The 13,900-nt window shown below is 40.7% G+C and overlaps 1 protein-coding gene across 1 annotated transcript in view; it reads right to left on the bottom strand.

The window, feature by feature from the left end:
• abat (4-aminobutyrate aminotransferase) overlaps positions 1–13,829 on the bottom strand; it is a 33,306-nt gene extending 19,477 nt beyond the window's left edge. The window contains exons 1-2 of the mRNA XM_026351651.1: positions 13,717–13,829; positions 13,078–13,141 (exon numbers count right to left, since the gene is read on the bottom strand). The gene's annotated coding sequence lies outside the window, so the exon portion shown is untranslated. The remainder of the gene's footprint in view (positions 1–13,077; positions 13,142–13,716) is intronic.
• Positions 13,830–13,900: the final 71 nt, after the last annotated feature.

Here is a 13,900-nt window from a genome sequence, read left to right as displayed (position 1 = left end):
TTATGGTTTCTGTACTCCATGTTAAAGGTGGTGTCCAAAGGTTTCCATGTGTCTTAACATAAAAAGAAGCAGTAGTTGTGTATTTTGAAAAATAAGATGTGTGGGTTGTTCAGTTACAGCCAACTCCTTAGAGGTATAACACCTTTCCTTTAAGCTCCAGACAAACGTTTGTTCGTTTTATGACTGAACGTTTTCAGAATAGGTTTGCATTCCAATAACTATAGTTTAGCAAGATTCTGATCTTTAAGAATAAATGTGATTAGATAACAGATACATGTTATATTTTATTTACCTTTGCAGAGACCTTTATCATTGTAATGTTCAGGTGCCCCCAATTCAGCACTAAAAGTCTTCAAAAGGTTCAGAATGCTGCTGCTAGAATTTTAACTTAATCTAGGAAATTTGACCACATTACAGAAGTCTTAGCTTCCCTCCACTGGCTCCCTATAGAAGTCCGAACAGATTTTAAGGTGCTCCTGATGACATATAAAGTCTTAAATGGAAGTGCTCCTTCATAGCTGTCTGATCTCCTTAACCCTTATAGTCCACTTTGAGCCCTTCACTTTCTGAATGCAGGGCTCTTGTCTGTCTCCACAGTTAAAAGAGAAGTCAGGCTACAGGGTCTTTTCCTACCGTACCCTGCTCCTTTGCTGAGATCAGCAGCATTGTCACTCTGTAGAGGTTTTTAAATCTAAACTTAAAACTCATTTATATGCCCTAACTTTCAAGTAGTGGCAGGGATTTGTACCTGTTACCAGTACTTGGTCGGTAGGTTGTTCTTAGTCTTAATAAATGAATAAACCCAGTCTTTCATATACTCTAGTCCTGTCGACAAGACCATGATGTTTATATTGAAAATAACTGCATTTATCTCATCCTCTGTTCTTTCGCTCTCATGAACATATAGGCTGTGTGCCTCTCTTTTCTTTCTCACTCTCTCCCTTGTGTCTTCTATCCCTCTTCCAGGTCCTCAATCATGGGAAGAGTCGGAATATTCGAGGTCCTTCTGGCTAGTTCCACCATGAAGCTTCTGACATTCTTCCTGATCATGTTCTGTCTGTTGCTTGTTATTGTCTACTATTCTCTCTCTATTGTCCACTCCAACTATTCAAGGCATCCTGAGCCTGGTTCTGCTGGAGGTTTCTCCTGTTTTTCCTTCTCCACTACCAGCCGGTGCTTGCTCAAGGATGACTGTTGGGTTCTCTCTGTATAACTCTATAAGGATCTGACCCTATTATGTGAAGTGTCTTGAGATTATTCTTTTTTGGTGCTATATAAATAAATTTGGTGATGTTTCAGAAAGTGGTGAAATGATAAAGTTTTGTCAGATTGCTTATATTCATAGGACTTCTAACTGGAACAGTTGCTTTTAATTAACATCCCACCCTGTTAATGATGTCAGAGAAAAAAGGTCACAATGTGAATATGATCTATTGACTTTATATGCCAGCTAATTTTCAGTTTTTTTGGACTCACTACTACAGCACTCTGCAAAGACCAAATACAACACAATATCAATGTGGAACAGTTACTGCAACTCTAAGGTTTTGACAAAGGTGGAATGAAAGGCTAAGCATTACAATGAGTATGGAAGCATGATACTGTGGGGAATATGTGGAAAAATGGCAGGCAGTTTGAGACAGCCTTAGCAGGAAGGCTTTCAGTGTTTTATACACGAAGTGTCAAAAATAGCTGAATGAGGAACATCCAACACTTCTTTTGAAGTGTGGTGAGGTTCTGCAACTTTCAGAGGCTATTTTAAATACAGCTTCTTACCTACTTTTACTAGAGTGTTCTATAAATATGTTTTGCTTTCAGTTAAGGCAATACTGTTCATGATAAAAGAAGAGAAAAACAGATGGTAAGGCAAAGTGGAGTATCGCTCTCTGCTTTCTCCTCTCTCCTCTCTCCCAGACTCTTATGTAATACTGGCAGAAAGAACAGGAACTTTCCAGCTATATGCTTTCAAACGGCAAAGGAGACCCTGGCCCTTCACACACACACACACACACACACACACACACACACACACACACACACACACACACATAGACACACAGACACACAAGCACACACACACTGGTTTCTTGGCAACACCTCATGAACTGGATAAAACTGGTTTCAACTCTGAGAGTTACACAAGACTGCATCTTCATATGCCCAGGATGGAAGGGGGGTGGGTCATAAGGGGGTGCAAAATAAAATGATGGAGGAGAGGTGGAGGGAAACTGGGAGTCTGAACTGGGATAAACTGGAATCTGAAAACAAATGGAGTGAAGGAGCAGGGTGAATAGGTGGATTCTGAAAACAATATGTAACAACAGATCCTGGATTTAACTAAGCACATAGGTCAGAGCCTCCTATTGGATGATTACTGCATGGAAGAATATGTTTCAGCTGGCAGTTATTAAACCCTAACTGATGCAGTGTCGGAAGACACATCCTGTGGTCGTGGAAAATAGAAGGGCCAAATTATTGGTATGCATCAAGCAAAGTAAATTTGGGTTAAGAACTGTCCAACATATTATTAAAATCTGGGAGGATAGGGGGACCATCATCTTTGAGCAAGAAATGTGGTCAGAAAAAAATCTTGAATGATTACTTAATGATTGAATGTTACTCAATCACTTAAATGTTTGGTAAAATCAAATCGTAGAAAAACAACAATAGAACTCATGGGCTCATGTTTAATTGCGAAAGTAAGAGCATTTCCACATGCACAGTTTAAAGGGAACTGAAGGGATTGGGACTAAACAGCTGTACAGCCTTAACTAAACCACTTGCCAGTGAGGCTATTTGGAGAAAAAAGGCTTCAATTTGCTAGGAAACAAAAAGAATGAACTCTGGAGCAAATGGAAAAAGGTCATGTGGTCTGATGAATCTACATTTACCCTGTTTCAGACTGATGGGCGCATCAGGTTAAGAAGCAGGAGCATTGCTATGATCTGGGGTTGTTGCAGTTGGCCAGGTCCAGTGTTCAGCCATTATGTGCCCAAAGAATGAGGTCAACTGACTACCTGAATTTACAGAATGACCAGGTTATTCCATCAATGGATTTTTTATTCCCTGATGGCACAGGCATATTCCAAGATGACAATGCCAGGATTCATCTGGCTCAAATTGTGAAAGAGTGATTCAGGGAGCATGACACATAATTTTCACACATGGATTAGCCACCATAGAGTCCAGACCTTAACCCCATTGAGAATCTTTGGGATGTGCTGAAGAATGAAAAGAAGAATCATGAAAAGAAGATCTTGGTGAAAATTAATGCAACTCTGGACGAGAATAAATGTTGTAACACTGCAGAATTTTATTAAAACGGTGCTGTAATCAGAGCTTAAGGCAGTCCAACGAAATATTAGAGTGTGTGACTTTTGTTTTGGATGGGCAGTGTACATGGATAACAGTCTATCCTGGAAGACTTTTACACTCCATGTGTTAAATGCACTTGTACACCTGACCAAAATTGTAGGCTAAAGAAAGGTTTTCAAACTAGAGCATGGATTGGGCCACAAATATGGCCAAAACTGACCCAAACAATAAAAGCGTGGTGGCCAAACCTGACATAAATATTGTATTTAATTTCTGAATCCAACCCAACCCCAAACACTGTGCTTTTCTAGTATGGCCCTCACACATCTCTCATGCTTGACTCTGAGGAAGACCAAACACGAGTCAACCCTGACCATTAATCAAAGCAGGCATGCTTCATTTGTCTATTAACTTATATGCCTAACCACAAACTGAACTCTTGCGTACCAACAGATCCCACTGACTTCAGCTCAGGAATCCAACCTCTAATTCAAACACTGAATAATTTATACATGAAGTCCATGTTAAAAGAATAGTTTGGGTTTTTTTAAGTCATAATACTAAATACACCTGAATACTGACATGCTTATATGCACCTTTTAGCACAGAGAGCTTAATTTCATATGAGCATTCTGCCTGGATAGTCTCTGCCCGATATCTTCTAGACCTGCTCGTCCCTCAGTTTCCAACTCGTGGCTCACTGACCAGATCCATGAACAACACACGGTGCTCAGGAGTGCTGAGAGGAAGTGGTGCAAATCTAAGTCTTAACCTGCTCTAACTGATTATCAGGATTTGCTTCAAACTTTCTCTCACAGTGTCACCAGGGCGAAGACTACCAGGACAAGCTCAGCAACACCACAGACACCAGAAAGCTGTTCTCAACTTTCAAATCTCTACTCTATCCACCCCCACCTCCACCACCCACCTGTCTCACAGGAGACAACTTTGCCTCCTTTTTCACCAACAAGGTGGCAGCCATCAGCTCCCAGTTCTCTCCTCCTGACAATGACATTCTGCTAACTAAACCCAATGACGCATCTCTCTTCATGTTCTCAACCCTGTCAGAGGACGACGTGTCCACCCTCCTCCTCTCAAATTGCCCAACCACCTGCTCTCTTGATCCGATCTCGTCCCCTCTTCTTCAAGCTATTGCACCAACACTAATACCAGCCATTACACAGATTATCAACACTTCTCTGACAAGAGGCACCTTTCCCACCTCGTTCAAGCAGGCCCAGATTCCTCTACTGTTGAAGAAGCCTTCTCTGGATCCCTCCCTTGTGGAGAACTACTAATCCTACACGGAACACATCGCCACAGTCTCTAGGTCGTGTAGATATGCCCTCCACGACATCGGAAAGATCAGACCCTACCTGACGGAGTACACGACCCAACTCATTGTACAGGCGCTGATCATATCTCGTCTTGACCACTGCAATGCACTGCTGATGGGGTTACCGGCATCCACGACCAAACGCCATCCAGATGATCCAAAATGCAGCAGCACGCCTCATTTTTAATCAACCAAAAAGGTCTCATGTCACACTGCTCTTCAGATCTTTGCATTGGCCTCCTGTGGCTGCAAGGATCAAGTTCAAAAGCTCTGTCTCTTCCCTAGAGAGTGTTAAACTCTACAGCTCCAACTTATCTCAACTCAATCATTCAGGTCTACATCCCCTCCTGTCCAATGCACTCGGCCAGTGAACTTCGTCTGGTGGTACCAGCACCACACAGTACACGCCGAGGAAATATCTTCAGCTGAGTGATCCCACTATGGTGGAATGAGCTGCCAAACTCTGCACGCTCAGTCACCTCACTTTAATATTTAAAAAACTGCTCAAAACAGAACTCTTCCGCACCTTGAAAAAAAAAAACTTTCTGCTCTTTTCTACTTACATCTCTTGAAGCAAAAAACACTTTTTGATAGCACTTTGCTTTGATGTTTTTTCTCCTTGACTTCGCTTTTGTTTGCTTGCCTTGTTCCTCACTTGTAAGTCCCTTTGGATAAAAGCGTCTGCCCAATGACTTAATTTAAATGTAAATGTAAATGTATATGAGCATCAGCTGAACTTGGGTATGCATTTTTACCTAGATTTTTTTTACTGCAGTTTCATGTAAAATTCATGGTAAGTAATGAAGTGCCCTTACCAGCAGTATGTTGCCAACTGCTGTGAAAATGCCCAATCTGGAGATGCAGTTATATTTCCCCAAACCGCAGATAATATATATGTTATGAAGTAATGACGTGCCCTCTTCAGAGAAGGTGGTGACCAGAGAGACGAGAAGGGGAAGAGAGTGCAGGTCTGGCTGCTCCTTCTGACTGTACAGTAGTTCACATTGCACTGCTACATAACTCTAGTCAGGATTACTTCATTAGCTGCTCGTCTCAAATAACAAACTGTCTGCACACGTTTCACAGTGTTATGAATGAGAGTATATATACTGTAACCTGAACTTTTAAATCACTTAAAGTACTGTAACCATCCCTATTGCTCTCTTTGGGCTCTCAGCAGTTTCATTTCTGGCACCTCGTGACTGGAATCGCCTTACTGGTCAAAAGAAGCTAATAGTTCACCTGAGCATGTTTCTTCAATATGATGATTAAAGCTGAAGCAGCTGTTAAATGCAAAAGTGGGAGTAGTTTCACTTTACAAAACTATAACATTATGTAAAAATACATATAATATTCTAAAGATTGGGAATGAAGAAGAATATGTTGCCGCCTGTCTGCTGTCCACATATGCCAATGCTTTCAGTTTGCATACCAGGTGCACAGTGGAGTGGAGGATCTTTCTGATGCACAGTCCTATTCCATCTTGTAGAGGCAGCATAGCACTGTGAGATTCATGTCCTTTGACTTCTCCATGCCATCACCTGATAGGTGAAGCCTTCTGGAGATGCATGTTCACACAGGCATTGTAGATTAGATCACAGACCTCACCGGCCAGCTACAGTCTGTCCACTTTCTGTCCACACTTGTTTGTGTCCACTGTCATCAGACTGTACAACAGGAAACATATACAATTCACAATATCACACAATCACATATACGTGCATAACAATACCCCATCTCCTCATCTTATAACCACTAACCCTCTACACCATGTGAAGCTCTGGACTATAGTGGCAATTTCAATACACCACCTGTGGACTAGGAATAGCTTTATGCTGCACATGTAATTTAAAGCAATAATCTTGCACTCTCACCCCCTTAACATCATCGTTTTCAGAGAAAAGGCTCAAAAAGTTACGGTATACTACCTGTTCAAAAACACATCCGCTCAAAATGGATGCTGCTGTTGCATCACAACAGAATTCTGAATGAAAAGCCTTTGTTTATAGCAAACACTTGCCACCAGTATAAAAGGTAATAATATTTCCTATTTTAATATATTACTGTCCCAAGTGACCAAAGATTTTTTTTGGTGGGTTTACCAGTTTCTGTGCCTGCATACCACCAACAGCTGTGGCCAAAAGGCATAGTATTTTCAGGTTGTTTTTTTTGCATCAACTGATAATGATTATGTTATTCAAAAGTCAAAGGTCACAGTTCAAGACCACTTTGATCTCATGTCTGTACTATTTCTGTCAACACAATATCTTATGTATACCTTACATCTGTTACAAATGTGTTTGGACATCGAGCCAAGTTGCACTTTAACTGCACCTTGACTCAAAGGCACAATCACTTAACTGCCACGTGGTAATTCTTGCTAAAAGGGTTTTTTTTGGAAAAACTGAGCTGTAGCTTAAAAGACATGGGAAGACAATGTGCTGTTAAACTTAATTAATGGTTGCCTATGTGCGATGTAAATTTTGTCAGCTCCCTGCAGAGACCTCTGTGTAGACATCCATTATGAGCATATCATTTTAAACTACTGACTGTACATAAACTATATGGACATGCACTAACTGTGCATGCCAATGAAAACTTTTTAATTTTAAGGAAAACACTCACTTACCACTTTATTAGGTACACCTTACAATCCAATTTAATCCAATATAGCAGCTCTGCCATACAGTAAATTGTACTTAATAATTTACAAGATCATAATTACTCAGTTTTTAAATTGAAACTGTCAGAAATTATATTATACATTTTTTACTGGAGTACACTAGAAATATATCTTAATGTATTACACTCCAGTATAACTCCCCCCTTGTTCTGCATACACCTGAGAAATGTGTATGAAAAAATACAGTATGAAAGATATTTGTACTGTTGCTATACCAGAAAAACCCAAAGAATGAGCTGCCATGACAGGCCCAACAGTCAACATGTCAACCAGATCAGTTCATCTTCTGTCACCGTGCTCTCCAACACTGCACAGACAAGTCTCAGCTCAATTTCCCATTTGTCTAATGACACGTAGCTCACAAATGGAACGTCATCAACAATAGCAGTGTTCCATATTTAAATCTTTTTTTTTTAGAACTGTACCAGGACACAGATCACTACACTACACTACATCACTACATTAAGTTCACTCTAAGGTTGTTCATATAATACTACATATAATATATATCATATCACAATATACGACATTGCATATTACCACATCGTTTAGACCTTGCTGTTGAAACCAAGTTAAGGACCAATTTAAAATGCAACCAACGTCTCCAACCTGTCGCCACAGCATCCTGACTGTGCCATTGTGTAATTAGCCTGAAAATTTCTCCTGCTATAAGACCAGTCTAAATCAGTCTTTGAGCTTCAGTCCTGAAATTAATCCAGCAGCCACAAACTGTTCAAATAAATTCCCAGTTTGTTCGGATCTTGATGGAGGAAGAAGAAGGTGAGTTGTGTCCATGCCTTGTGATCTGCGGCTGTTGTTGTTTTCAGGTTAAATCTGCTGTAGCCAGGAAAACAATATTGGACTGCGGTTGTTCTATCATGGTGTTTGGACTGATCCTGAACAGGAAGTGGGTTCCTGAGACTTGACAATACTTCATTACGAGCGCAAACTTTGAGTGGACCACACAGGGACTGGTTTCTATAAACCAGAAAAAAAGGACTAACTTAGTGTTTACTATTTATGTGCAGTGCTTTTTGCTTGAAACTGGTCTGGGACAGTCAAATCAGGAGTCCTGTCCTGACCTGAAATCACATTGATAGAAAGACTGTTGTGTAACCATAGCTATAGCAGGGGCTGCTATTGAACACTGGAGCTGGTAGACTCCAGTCTGGCACTGTTTGATCAAACTAACAATGTCTGTGACAGAGACAGAGGACTGTCCATTTCTGAAATCTAACAGTTCTGAGAGTCTGGAATATGTCAGCAGAGATAAAGGTCTGGATCAGGAAACGTTTGAGTCAGAACAAATGAATACACTGGCTACATCATGTAGTGTTATGCGTCATATTACATAATCTAAAGCACACACTGAGCACAGTACACAGAAGTATTGGTCAGGGTACAAGAGTAGATACAGTACAAGGCAATATGAGAAGTGCAATATATACTATATGCCAGTGGCAAGAAAAAGTATGTGAACCCTTTGAGGTTACGTGGAGTTTTGCATGAATTGCTCATAAAATGTGCTCTGATCTTAATCTGACTCACAACAATACAAAAACACAGTCAGCTAAAAATAATAGTACACAAACATTATATGTTTTCATGTTTTTATTCAACATAACATGTAAACATTCACAGTGCAGGTTGGAAAAAGTATGTGAACCTTTGGACTTAATAACTGGTTGACCTTCTTTGGCAGCAATAACCTCAACCAAATGTTTCCTGTAGTTGCAGATCAGACCTGCACAATGATCTGGAGTAATTTTGGACCACTTCTCTTCACCAAACTTTTTCAGTGTAGCAAAATTCTAGGGATGTCTGGTGTGAATGGCTCTCTTAAGGTCATGACACAGCATTTCAATTGGGTTGAGGTCAGGACACTGACTGGGCCACTCCAGAAGGTGTATTTTGTTCTGTTGAAGCTTTTCTTTTGTTGAATTACTTGTATGCTTTGGATCAATGTCCTGTTGCATCAACCTTCCTCTGTGGAGATTCAGTTGGCAGACAGATGGTCTTACGTTTTCCTGCAAAATGTCTTGATAAACTCTGAAATTCATTTTTCCATCAATGACAACAATCTGTCCAGGCCCTGAGGCAGCAAAGCAGCCCCAAACCATGATGCTCTCTCCACCATGTTTTACAGTGGGGATGAGGTTTTGATGTTGGTGTGCTGTGTCTTTTTTTCTCCACACATAGTGTTGTGGGTTTTTTCCAAACAACTCAATTTTTGGTTCCATCTGTCCACAGAATATTTTACCAGTAGTGCTGTGGAACATCCAGGTGCTCTTTTGCAAACTTCAACTTCGTGCTGCAATATTTTTTTGAACAGCTATGGCTTCCTCTGTGGTGTCCTTCCATGTACTCCATTCTTGTTTAATGTTTTCCTTATTTTAGATGTGTCAACAAAAATGTTAACATGTGCCAGAGATTTCTGTAAGTGTTTAGCTGACACTCTAGAATGCTGTTTTACCTCATTCAGCATTCTGCGCTGTGCTCTTGCAGTCATCTTCACAGAGTGACCACGCCTAGGGAGAGTGGCAACAGTGCTGCAACAGTAAACCCAAGACTGGTGTGTTTTTAAAGGGCAGGACAGCTTTCAGCAACACAGCCAATATCATCACACTGATTGGACTCAAGGTTGGCTCACTCCTGGCTCCAATTAGCTCTTGGAGAAGTCATTAGGCTAGGGGTTCACATACTTTTTCCAGCCTGCACTGTGAATGTTTACATGTTATGTTCAATAACAACATATAATGTTTGTGTAGTATTATTTTCAGCAGACTGTGTTTTTCTATTGTTGTGACTTTTTTTTACCAATTCATGCAAAACTTCACGTAACCTCAAAGGGTTCACACTACTTACTTACTTTTTCTTGCCACTGTATTACACTACAATAATATCTGCCTGCACTAACCCAAAGTTTCTGCATCCTTGTGCCAATCCCACATTGGGTCACTTGGTACACACACAGGGTTGCTGGAGTAGTATTGGTTTATATTGAAACTTAAAAATTATATTTTTCATTTGGAGTTTTAGCCTGCCAGCCTACCTGAAAGATACCACAGGTGCCCTGCTGGATCTTCTGCAATTTCCCCATAGTGGACAAACACAGTAAACATGAGACTGCAATGTGTCCACTGACACAAAACATACTGTACAATGTTACAAAAAAATATAAGTGAAGTACAATTTCCTGGCGTTCTGTATGAACTGGTCCTCACATTGGCTTATATTAGCTGATGATATATTGCCTGTCACTGTTTGGGTGTCACAATACCTCAATTCCTGTTTCATTGGACTCCAGGTTTGCTAGCATGTGAAAGCAATGGGTGTTTAGTGACATCAGAAATGTAATGTTTGACTTACTTTTTCCACCATCAATGTATTTTGGATGAGTATGTTCAGTAAAGACTTGAAAGATCATGACTTTTGTGTTTTATCAGCTTAGAAATATCGTGTTTGTGTGACTCGTTGAAAGTCGGTTCACATTTCATGACCAATTTATGCAGAAAACCAGGAAATTGCAAAAAGGTGTGTGAAGACTCTAGAAGCCAGACATTCAAACCTGGCATCATTCTATTGTGTTCTATTGTTCTACATACAGATAGCAGCTTCAACAGCTGGAGCTCAGGCACCATAACAGCTTAACATGTTCAACTGTGAAAATAACAATGGACTTCAGCAGGACAGAGAGAAGATGTTGTAAGATACAGACAGGTCTGCAGAGACCTCATGGAGTCCTGCTCACCATCCAGGACTTCAGAATCTTGAAACTACCATTGTGGACCTATGACACCTGATGTGTATCAAAAGCCGCCATCTACAATATAGTGTCTCTGGATGCAAACAGCTTGTGTAGCCGGATAATAAATTTAAGCTGGGCCAACAAAGCTAAATTTAGCTCATTTTGAACAGATGTGGTAGTTCACACCATCACTAATCAAACTGTAAATACGAACAGAGTAGGAGTGAACTTCCAAATGATGATTCAGAATCTGAGATGATGCCGACAATATATGTCCTACTTTGTAAAAAAGTAAAAGAAAAGAAATACAGACAGAATCTCTGCAAATGCACAATCATAGAATCCATTCAGCTCATTTCTTCATGTCCCCGGTCAGCCAGCACTGAGGGAGTGCATGGACTTAATGCAGGATCCTGCATCAAGTCCAGACAAGTCTGAGATGTGCACAGTCATTATTAAAGGACTAATATCAATTACATGACTCCTATATTAGATTGTTGGACCCACATAACTGTTTCCTATATGTTTGTAGGTGCACATGATGCTACAACTGACAGTTGGCAAATGTTAGATGTTAAATTACTTGTGTAAAAATGTTTTTTCTCTCCACTGTCGCCTAGTGCTGCTCAAGTGGGACTGTTGGATTTTCCATATAATTCTATATACAAATATATTTTGTAAGATCTTAAACCTTACACTGTGCCTTGATTTTTCTTGTGATTTGGTGCTGTGTAAATAAAGTGAATTGATTGAATTGAGCAACATTATAATTATTTAGGATGGCATTATACAAATATAATGCCATCCTAAATAACAGCCTAGCTTATGGGTTTGGGTTTTATAGTTTCAAAATAGAAACTAAAAATAATCCCAGTTATAATCTGTGGTTAATCAAAGTTAACTAAAAATGTGTTTTTAAAATTGCTGTTGTCATTTTGGTGGCTGACTTGACACACTCAGTGTCTTTCAGCAAGCATGCAATATCGACTCTGTCTCTGCACTAACATCTATACGAGCATCAGTAAAAACATGTTTTGCCTATAGATGGAAGTTGTTGCGCTCTGATGGAAGGACAGTTCATCACTGCAATATGTGATTCCACATCTTCCATCTGGAAGCTTTGCATAGCGAAACCTGCCTTTTGGCACACCATGGGGGTCTCCTCAGCACACACAGCCAAGTAAACATTCACACTGTGATTATGGGAAGGAGCTGGGTTCAGATGTGGTCCTATGATTAATGAAGATTTTGTGTTATTTTGTGTTCATTTGTGTTAAGGAAAACAGTAACACGTGAAAAATTCTAGATGAATCATGTGTTAATATCTTAACTTTGACAGTCTTAATTAAAAGGCTGATTCCCATTAGATATACTCCCACACAGCCTTACTATGTGCTGCTGTAGTTATCTGCATAATTAAAGTAATCTTAATACTCAGACCAATATGTTGCCTAACATCCCATCCTGGTAATGTAGTTTTCTTTTCCTTTTCATCATTGTTGATGATTGTTTATATAAGTGTCAAGGGAAAAGGGGTCAGTGCTCCCATCGTGTAATAAGCTGCTGACACACATGGCGCATGTGTTTCTCTTTAGCTATGGCAGATTCTGGAGAAGTAACAGAATCATGGCCTCATGGTAAAGTGTGGCCCTGGCAGCAGAACAGCAAACCAAACTCTGGCTTGTTGTCACTCACTCCTGTGAATGTCACGTATGACAGCACACTTGTGGATGAGAGGAGCAGCTTCACCGTTATTAGATTACTGTATGATAAGATCCAGATACATAAGCATCAGCAGTTTGTGTGTGTTTTATGATCATCTCAAACATACTCTCCCACTGTAGTTTATGATATCAAATTCCTTGCATTGCTAAACACACTTGACCAGTAAAGGCTGAGGAGGTTCAGTAATACAAATGAAGTACACTTTCCAAACCCCGACAGCCCAGGACAGTGAAAAGCTCTAATGTCAAACTGGATGATGATATTCCTTACTGTTAATCGTATCCAACAGGGATCCAGAGACCTCCAGAAGTCCTTAATTAAGATTCAAGTGGCCCTGGAAGAAAGTAGACAATTATATAAGCAATTCTTTTTAAAAACCCTTGTTTCACTGTGGCTGTTATTCTGAATCCCAAACCACCTTTAAACTTCTCTTATTAATCTGCTGGAGCAGCCAAAGGAAGGACTCAGTTAGTGGTTTGGTGATCAGGGACAACCTGTTCTGCTGATCACAACAATAAGAAGGAGATCTGTCGTTTTAAGCCCACGTTCACTGACTTCAGACATCAGGGTGTGCGTTCACACAGCTGACGCTTCTTAAACTTGTTTGAACACATGTTGTTCACGCCTGAAAATTCTGGTTCCCGCTGGATCCGGCTGGTTCACACAACACAGGTGATCAGTAACGTTACACTAGACAGCTGAGAACTAAACGGGCTGTTTGAGGTGGAGACGGATGCTTTGTCAACAGCTCTCATGACATGGACGCTGCACAGTGCCGAGCATCCCGATGCGTCCGCGGTACCCAGCAGCAAAACAGCGACGTCAGCGAGCATCAATGCGACATGTCAGCGATGTAAGTGTCGCTGCAGAGCCGCTCACTGAACAGCTAAAGATCCTGAGAGCACTTACCGAACATCCAGCGTCGGCAGCAGTACGTGTCGTAGACCCGCTCAGCTCAGGAGGACGGTTGGACGGACTCTGTCTGTCAGCCAGGCCTGCTGTAGTCTGGACGGGGGGAGGAGCCTGCTCACCCGTCCGCTGTCTCTCTCGCTCCGTTTCAAAACAATCTTTATTGGTACCATCACACACTGAG

Source organism: Anabas testudineus, chromosome 8, assembly GCF_900324465.2.
Source record: "Anabas testudineus chromosome 8, fAnaTes1.2, whole genome shotgun sequence".
NCBI classification, from domain to species: domain Eukaryota; kingdom Metazoa; phylum Chordata; class Actinopteri; order Anabantiformes; family Anabantidae; genus Anabas; species Anabas testudineus.
This window is presented reverse-complemented; position numbering and strand designations above follow the sequence as displayed.